The sequence below is a fragment of the Pteropus alecto genome, unplaced genomic scaffold (assembly GCF_000325575.1).
Source record: "Pteropus alecto unplaced genomic scaffold, ASM32557v1 scaffold138, whole genome shotgun sequence".
Classification (NCBI taxonomy): domain Eukaryota; kingdom Metazoa; phylum Chordata; class Mammalia; order Chiroptera; family Pteropodidae; genus Pteropus; species Pteropus alecto.
Genome location: NW_006441525.1, coordinates 1807855 through 1816583, shown reverse-complemented (window position 1 = coordinate 1816583; position 8729 = coordinate 1807855). Strand labels below are relative to the sequence as shown.

At 37.4% G+C, this 8729-nt stretch overlaps 1 protein-coding gene across 21 annotated transcripts in view; it reads left to right on the top strand.

Annotated features, from left to right (window-relative positions):
* CUNH9orf3 (chromosome unknown C9orf3 homolog) overlaps positions 1-8729 on the top strand; it is a 335956-nt gene that overhangs the window by 35248 nt on the left and 291979 nt on the right. The gene's annotated exons all lie outside the window — the stretch shown is intronic.

Below are 8729 nucleotides of genomic sequence, written 5' to 3'. Positions count from 1 at the left end.
GAATGCTCTCGAACAGGGGACCAACTCTGCAAAGATGCTCCTCTTTATTCTGTGGCATTACCCATCCAGCCTCAAATTCTTAGACTCACAGTAAAGCAGGTAAATTCCCAGGCATGCTCAATTCTTAATAGAATTACTTCCCTTAAGTCAGGATAAAAAGATTACTGTGTTAAGCCCTGCATTTCTGAGTTAGGAGATTGAAAGGCAGACTGTATGATTAAATCTCGACCTAGCTCTAGGTTAAGATCTCTGCTGGTGACGTCCAGTGCTGTAGATGGGAGTGATATGTATCTCTCAGTGGATACTTTCTCAAAGTTTCTTCACATTTCCACCAAGGGAGTAGACTGCTGCCAAGCTGAATTGGTGTGAAGCCTGGCAAAGTGCTTCCAAGTAAAGCCAGCTCTGCTTTGTGACTTTCTTATTGTACCTGTCTTTTGGCAGCTATGTCTCCCTGGACTTTGTCAGTTGTCATATAATGTGAACCCCCAAAGTCTTCAAAAGATCTGTTTCTGAGGAGTGTGACAGTTCTGCTGATAGTGCATGCTTATTCTTTGGCCATGATTCTCAGTATTGATACGAGGGAGACTCCTGGTTTTTAGTGTGGGGAGAGGGAACTGATGAGGCATCGATTTCTAGGGGATGTATTTGGGCAGCCACTTGTTGTTTTCCTCTTGCCTCTTTTCCAACAGTTGTTCATATTTTTTTAGAATTTGATAATTTTTAAATCAAACTTTATTGGTTCCTCATTTTTGTACCTATTTCTTTGTGCTAATGTGCTGCAAATCAATATGGTAATTATTGCAGAGCTTGGCTGGAAGAACATTGATCTCTGTGACCTTATTTTGAGCGCCTTCTTTCGTAGCATTGGACTCTCTTAATGGAGGCAGTGGTCTCAGTAAACTGCTTACATATCTCCCTAACCCACCCCTGAGAAAACCTTTAGGTTTTTTTTAAGCATCATTTTGACTTTGACCTTATCCCATTCCTCGCTTCTAATCTTACCTCCCGCTCTGGTCTCCTGCCCAGCTTGGAAAGAGTTCACTTCCTGCCTTATTTCTGCTAGAGTCTGAGGCAGCCTTTGGGAAATTGCAGGGTTGGTACAAACTTACATCAGTACAAAAACATAATGATTTATTTATTGAATAACTTATTGGATATTCTTGAGAGACCATGAGGGGAAAGAAACAAGTGATCTTATTGTATCTTCAGAACTTTTTGAAATTATTAAAGATGGGTTTTCAATATTTAAGAATATAACTGTCTCTGAATACTTAACTAGGAAATTGTAGTTTTTATATTTTCAGATATTTCATATTTGAATTAAATAATGGGGAAGAAGAAACTATTGACAGTATTTGGAAGAAATACTCATTCATGGCCCCAAACATGGCTTTCTTCTCAGTGCTTACTACAAAGAAAGAGAGTAAACTTGTGAATTAACATTACATGTAAAGTGTTGAGTAGGAATGAGTCATGGATAAATTCTGGTTTCCATAAAGAAACCAAAGAGGTCTTTGGCACAGTTTGCTCCTGCAAAGGCTGACTTGGTGAATTTATTCTTGATGTCTCTTTTTCTGATAATTCAATAAAATGCATGATCACAGCAGGAGATTAAACTGTATCCTTGGAAGTTTGTTATTATGTTGGTAAAGAAATGGCATTTATATAATCTTACAATGGCATTTATATAATCTTACATTTGCTTTTTTTTTTTTTTTTAAATCCTTACGAGTTTTTTCTCCCCCTTTTGGGGGGGATGGTTATTACAGTCAAAATAATCTTTTGTGAATGGCCACCAAATCTCTGTAAATTCTCCCACGTTCTTAAAAATAAGTCAAGGTATATACTGGTAACTGTTTGGATACTTTAAGGACTTTAAAATGCCCAAGGATCCCAGGTTGCTAGACAGAAATCATTTTTTTAGTGGTATGAGCGAGTAGTAATCAGGGTTATAATGCTTTATGAATGTAACTGGGAAAATATAAAATTTACAATTATGTGAAAAATGGGTAGAGCTTATTTCTTCCAATTAAAACTAAATAGTTATTACATTTTTATCCTTGAATGGCAGAATACTATCAATATACCTAGCATAAATTCTTAGTCTCCTGAATGAGAAACTTCTCATTTTCAAAGAGGGAAATTGAATGAAGTTACTGGAAGATTCTAGAAAAATCCATGTCTAATTGTGAAAGAGAGCTACATTTCTTTGATTTTTACCATGTCCTTTACTGTATGTGAAGATTTCAATATATTTAAAAAATAAATAAATTATGTTAGCTTTCTTGTTTGTTTGTTTTGTCTGTATTGAAGTATAATAGACAATTTGTTGCTTGTATTTACATTGTACAGTTCAATGAGTTTTATTTTTCGCTTACAGTTGGCATACAATAATATACCAGTTTCAGTTGTATATAGCATAGTGACCAGAGATCCACATAACTTGCAAAGTGATCATCTCACTTAATCTAGTACCCCCTCTTCCCCCTTACAAATTTATTATATTACTAACCATCTTCCTCTTGCTACACTCTACATCTCCATGTCTATACTGCAACTATTCGTACCTCTTAATACCTTTGTCTTTTTTTTTGCCTTCCCGCCTAATCCCACTCCCATCCAATAGCCCTCAAAATATCCTCTGTTTTGTTTAATTCCACTTTTGTTGTTGTTGTTGTTTATTTTGTTCTTTAGAGTCCATGTATATGTGAAATCACGCGAAATTTGTCTTTTTCTATCTGACGCATTTCATTCAGTGCAATACCCTCTAGGTCCATCAAGGCAGTATCTTTTTCCATCCCTTTCCTTTTAGTCTGTGTGTATCTTTCAATCTCAAGTGAGTCTCTTGTAGGTAGCACATGTAGGGGTCTTGTTTTCTTATCCATTCAGCTACCCTGTCCTTTTGTTGGAGCGCTTTTTTTTTCCATTTGAAGTACTCGTTGATAGATATGTAGTTATTACCATTTTTTATTCATGATTTTGATGCATGGTTTTTCTTCTTAAAGAAGTCCTTGCAACATTTCCTGTAATAGCAGCTTTGTGGTGACGAATTCCTTTAGCTTATTTTTGTCTGGGAATCTCTTTATCTATCCTTCGACTCTAAATGATAGCTTCGCTACCTGGGTTTTCATCACATTGAATATTTTGTGCCAAGCTCTTCTGTCCTGCATAGTTTCTTTTGAGAAATCAGCTGCCAGTCTTCTGGGTGCTCCCTTATAGGTAACTAACTGCTACTTTTAAGATTCTCACTTTGTCTTTAACCTTTAGCATTTTTATTATGATGTGTCTTCGTGTGGGCCTCTTTGGGTTTCTAGTTTTTGGGATTCTCTGAGCTTCCCACAGTTTTATGTCTATTTCCTTCACCAGGTGAGGGAAATTTTCCATCATTATTTCTTCAAATATATATTCAACTTCTTGTTCTCCCTCTTCAGGTACCCCCACAAAATGGATATTTTTACCTTTAATAGTGTCCCATAGGCTCCTTAAGTTATGATTATAGTCTTGGCTTCTTTTTGCTTGCCATTCTGATTGGGTGTCTTTGGCTTTCCCATCCTCTGTATAGGTCATTTGATCCTCTTTTTTATTCACTTTATTTATTCCATTTAATGTACTCTTCATCTTAGATAATGTGTTCTTCATTTCTGACTGGTTCCCTTTTATAATTTCCATTTTCATTTTTATGTGTGTGTGTGTTTTCTTATCTTTGTTAAAGTTCTCACTGAATTTATCTACACTTCCCAAAAGTTCATTGAGCATGTTTATAACCAGTGTTTTGAACTCTGCATCTGTTAGATTACTTGACTCCATTATTTCTGGATATCTGTTCTGTTCTCTCATATTGTTTCTGCTTCTTTGTCTTCCCATTTTGGCTGCCTTTCTGAGTCTGTTTCTATGTACTAAGCAAAGCTCCCAAGTCTCTTGGTCTTACTAGTGCAGCTTTGTGTAGTAGGTGTCCAGTGGCACAGTCCTGAGAGAGGTTCAGCTACAGGCCAAATTTAGCCAAAGCCTGTGCCCCTCCAGGGCCACCTATTAAGATTCAGCAAACAATCCACAGATGCTGTGCTTATAGTTGTCTCAAAAGGCCACACCAGAAACTGAGGCCAGTTGCCTCCAGTGTGAGTTTAGGTGCTTCTCAGTAAGGAGCACCTGATTCGCCGAGGATACACCTGGATGTGGCTTGAGTGGGGCTGCGAGTGGGGGGACGCTGAGTTTCGGGGAATCCTCTGGGTGGAACGACCTCTGTTATCCAGTTGGATGACTTTCCGCTATGTCGGCGCTGAGTCGCACACTGGGAGGGGGGAACAATGGATACCACTGGCACTTCTGTACACAGCGAGTCTTGCCTTGGCCCTCACTTGGTCAACTCACTGTCTCCCTGTAAGTCCCTGTTGCCCCCTGCACAGCCAAACTGGCACTGGTGCTCAAAGTGAGCAGGTCTGTCACTGCAAAACTCCGCTCGCGGACACGGCCCCTTTAAGAGGCGTCTGCAGCTGCCGCAGCCTCCATCCCACTCAGCTGCTGAGGACTAGGCAGCCTCACCTCCTCACTCCATCCTAGCTTCTGCTGTTGCAGGGTGATTTCTTAATTCTCTCCCTAGTTGTATGGCTTATTCATCTAGATCCCAGGCGATGTTCCTTGCTGTTTGCTCCCTGTTTCTGTTACAACTTTGATTTGGTTGCCAGAGAGATGAACAGAGCCTCTATCATCTAGGCCATTTTTTTCCCCTCTGTTAGCTTTCAACAAATTTCTATTTTAAGCAGATATTAGAAACTTAAGAAAATTTCTATATTGATTCCTTTCCTTTTGAGTTCCATCAGTGGCTTCTCCACTTTCTACCCGTAATCCTACACCTTTTCAAGAATAAAACTTATTTCATTTAACTATATATAAATATTTAGAAGGTTAGGGGAATCCAGGACGGAATGCAAAATGTGACAAAACAATGTAGCTATATTAAAATATATGAAACAACCTTACTGAAGGGGTAGGGGAAAAAGGTGCAGACCGAAATCACTTCGGAAACTCATGGAATCTATAAGGAAAAAGAATTATACATAATATCATAGTTTGATAAAGTTGTTCCCCATAGACATACAAGTTAACAATTTTGGTATCACTATACATGTGTACTAGAATTGAACAATTAAGTAAATGGATGGCAGATGGTGGGAGCCAGTTTTCTCACTGTTAAAGTGTGAGGTTAGAATGATCTATGTGAAAATGGATTAGAATTGGAGACATCACTATGAACTCATATTTAGCTTAATGTAGATATGGATGGCTGCACATAGAAACAATTATAGATATGGTATTTCCAAAGGTAGCATATAAACATATATTTCCTTACTTAGCTAAGAGGGTTTAAAAGCAATGAGCATATCCTAGATCCTGGATCTTGGTTTCTAATACCATTCTCCAATAAAAGAACCGGGGCTTCTTGAAGAAATAGCTAGGACTGGGGCAGGAACTATACAAAATGAGCCTGGAGCATCTTGAAGTACCAGAAAATAAGTGCTCACATGACAGTAACAACCTGCAATTGTGAATGTAGGTCAGAGGTCCAGAGAATCATCTGGAAAAGAATTCGTAATGGCCAAAGCTGAACAACAAAACAAAGAAAATAGTGTTAGATGATAACTCACAGTATAAAATAAATATCTGAGTTCATACTGATATAAATAAGTGACTGACTAAATAAGCAAATAGAGGAGAATGAACAAATCCATGGTGCAAAAAAAGTCCAAGTTATGTAGATACTCCGTTCTCAGTGAGGTGGATCATAACTCCTTACTCCTTAAGTGTGTACTACACACAGTGACTTCCTTCCAAAGAGGACAGTATGGAAAGGGAAAAAAATGTAACTTTACATTGGAGAATACTGATGAACAGGACCTCAGTGAGGAGATCAAGGTTAATGTGATGAGTCATATTCTTGGTATGTACCCTTGGTGTGATGTGGTGAGAATGGTATCTTTGCGATCTTCCCCAAATCCATAACCCCAGTCTAACCAGGAGAAAAACAGATAGATCCTAGTTGAGGGACATTCAGTAAAATACCTTACTGGTACTCAAAACTCTCAAGGTCAACAGAAAAACAGTCTGAAACTGTCATAGTCGAGAGAAGCCTAAGGAGATAGGATGATTAAAAGTAATGTAGTATCCTGAAACAGAAAAAGGAAATTAAAGAAAAATGAAGGAAATCTGAATAAAATTTTAACTTTAGCTAATAATAACACATCAATATTAGTTCATCAGTTGTGACAAATGTAATATACTAACGTAAGATCTTAATAATAGGGAAAACTGGGCATGGATATATGGGAACTCTGTATTATCTTTCCGCTTAAAAAAATTTAAAATTGTTCTAAAATAAAGAGTTTATTTAAAGAATAAATTTCAAATTTGTACAGAAGTCACCATCTTTCTACTTACAAAATTTCCCTTTTGTAAGGGCTGTCCTCCCATTTTTACTAAGTGGCAATGTTCTCTGGAGAAGAACTGAAAATATATTTGAAGCTATAAAAGCATATTCCTTCCAATAATTGTCAGTAATTTCTTCTTTCCCATTATTATTCTAGTTCTAAAATAAAATATCTGGAAGTATAAAAGCTACATTTTCCTACCTTGGTTCAGGCATTGTGGGGTTGTGGCAGCTCTTGAACTGAAGTGCTCTTTCTTGCCTCTATCATTCAGTGTCTGGATTTTAGGTGACATTAAAAAACAATTGATGAAGTAAACACACATAGTAATCTAATACAACATGGTTCTTGGAAACAATGTTACTTTGTGTGGTGTGTGAATATTTGTACCCTTTAAAAGTATTCTGAAGAGAATATTTGAGAATAGAGACAGGGTCAAGAATGTGTAAAGGTGCTCTTGCTAAACGAGAAAGAAGGGGACTTGATATCTTTTTGATTTTTAGACTCTTAATATACCTAAGGAAAAAACTTTCAAAAATGGAAATCTTTATTAAAAGTTTATGTACTTTCTGCATTTTCCCTCATTTTTTCTGTGCCACTGAATAAATTGTTAGTTAAAACTAAAGCATTGTCTCTGTTAACCCATTTCCTTTTCCCTTAGGATCATTATAATAGTTGTGAAACCAGCCAAGTTGTCTAGGGTAGCCATACCCAACCTTTTAGGCACCGGGGACCGGTGCTTGTATGATAATATAATGCCTGATGATCTGAGATGGAGCTGAGGCAGTGATGCTAGTGCTGGGGAAGCGGCTGCAAATACAGATGAAGCTTCGCTCACTTGCCTGCCGCTCACCTCCTGCTGTGTGGTCCAGTTCCTAGCAGGCCACGGACTGGTACCCCTAGGGTTGGGGGCCCCTGGTTGTAGGGGATCTGGGCTTAAACTGATGACATCACTGAACATGAGTTAAATGGAGGGGAAATTCAGTTAAATATAGCAAATTTATTTTAAAAACTATATCTATTTGGATGATTGTTAAAGATAAGGAAACTGATTAGGAAAACACATTATAATTAAAAGTAGTATAAAATTTTAAATTTCCTAAATCACTATGATGTTTCTTTGTTTTAGATAAGACTAGGATAAAGTTGGAAAAACACGAAGGAGAATGATTTTTTTTTCTATTATATTTATTGCTCAGCTATTGGACCAAGAAAGATGTAGACTTTTGAAGTATTTTTAGTTTGATATCAAAACCAGATGTTAAAACATGTTTTTCAACCCTCCTAAAATGGTTTCATTGTTTTATATCTCACTATAAAGGAGTGTTTGAAAAGTAATGAGCAGAAGATCTTTCAAAAGAGATTTTAGGTCTAAAAGGAACATTTCTACAATTAACACCTTCCCCCCACCCCCCTTATTTCTTTATCTGCTTCAAGGAACAAATACAAAATTCGTGAGAACTGAAGTGGAAATACACACTGATTCTATAAGATTATTATATAACTGCAAAGGAGAAATTGATCATTCCAAACTTGAAAATGTTTGGAAGAGTTCTTTTACTTTTGTCTCTTTCTCTCCTTGCTGCATATTCTAGATCTACCTCTATTTCCCAGAATCCCATTTGAGTCATGGTAGAAAAGACAATGTTGGACTGTCTTAAACAAGTAACTAAAATGACCAATCAAATAAGAAACAAGAATAACTAAGCATCAACAGAAAATAACAAAACACAACGAACAGTAACCAAAAGCATGATGTATTGAAAAGAACTTGGAAGGTGAAAGCCAGGAGACCTGAGTACTCGTCAGAGCTGTGTTGCCAACTAGCTATGTGATTTCAGATAAGTCATTTTACATCTTTGGAGCTTAATTTTCTCGTTTATAAAACGAGAATATCCCATCTGAGGATCTCCAAATGTTTTCCACATATAAAATTCTGTTTTCACAAGGGACTTTTATATGAGAAACATTGTCTTTGCTTTTGTAAGCAGCTTGCCTATTTTGCATCCAAAATACCTCTGGTGAAAAGTGGTGAATTTCTGACTCAAAGCCGTCTTCATTCAATCCAGTCTATTTTGACTCTACAGAAAATCTGAGTCAGGGCAGCACCATTCTTTGACCTGCCATATGTTCAGTATGATTGATGAATCCTGGTTTTAGTAATTGTGCCATGAAGTAGAATGATAATAAGGAAAGGAGGGTGTGTGTGTGTGTGTGTGCGCGCGCACGTATATGTGTGCGCATGTACGCTCACGTGTGTGTGTGTGTGTGTGTGTGTGTGTGTGTGTGTGGGGGGGGGGTGTGTGGGGA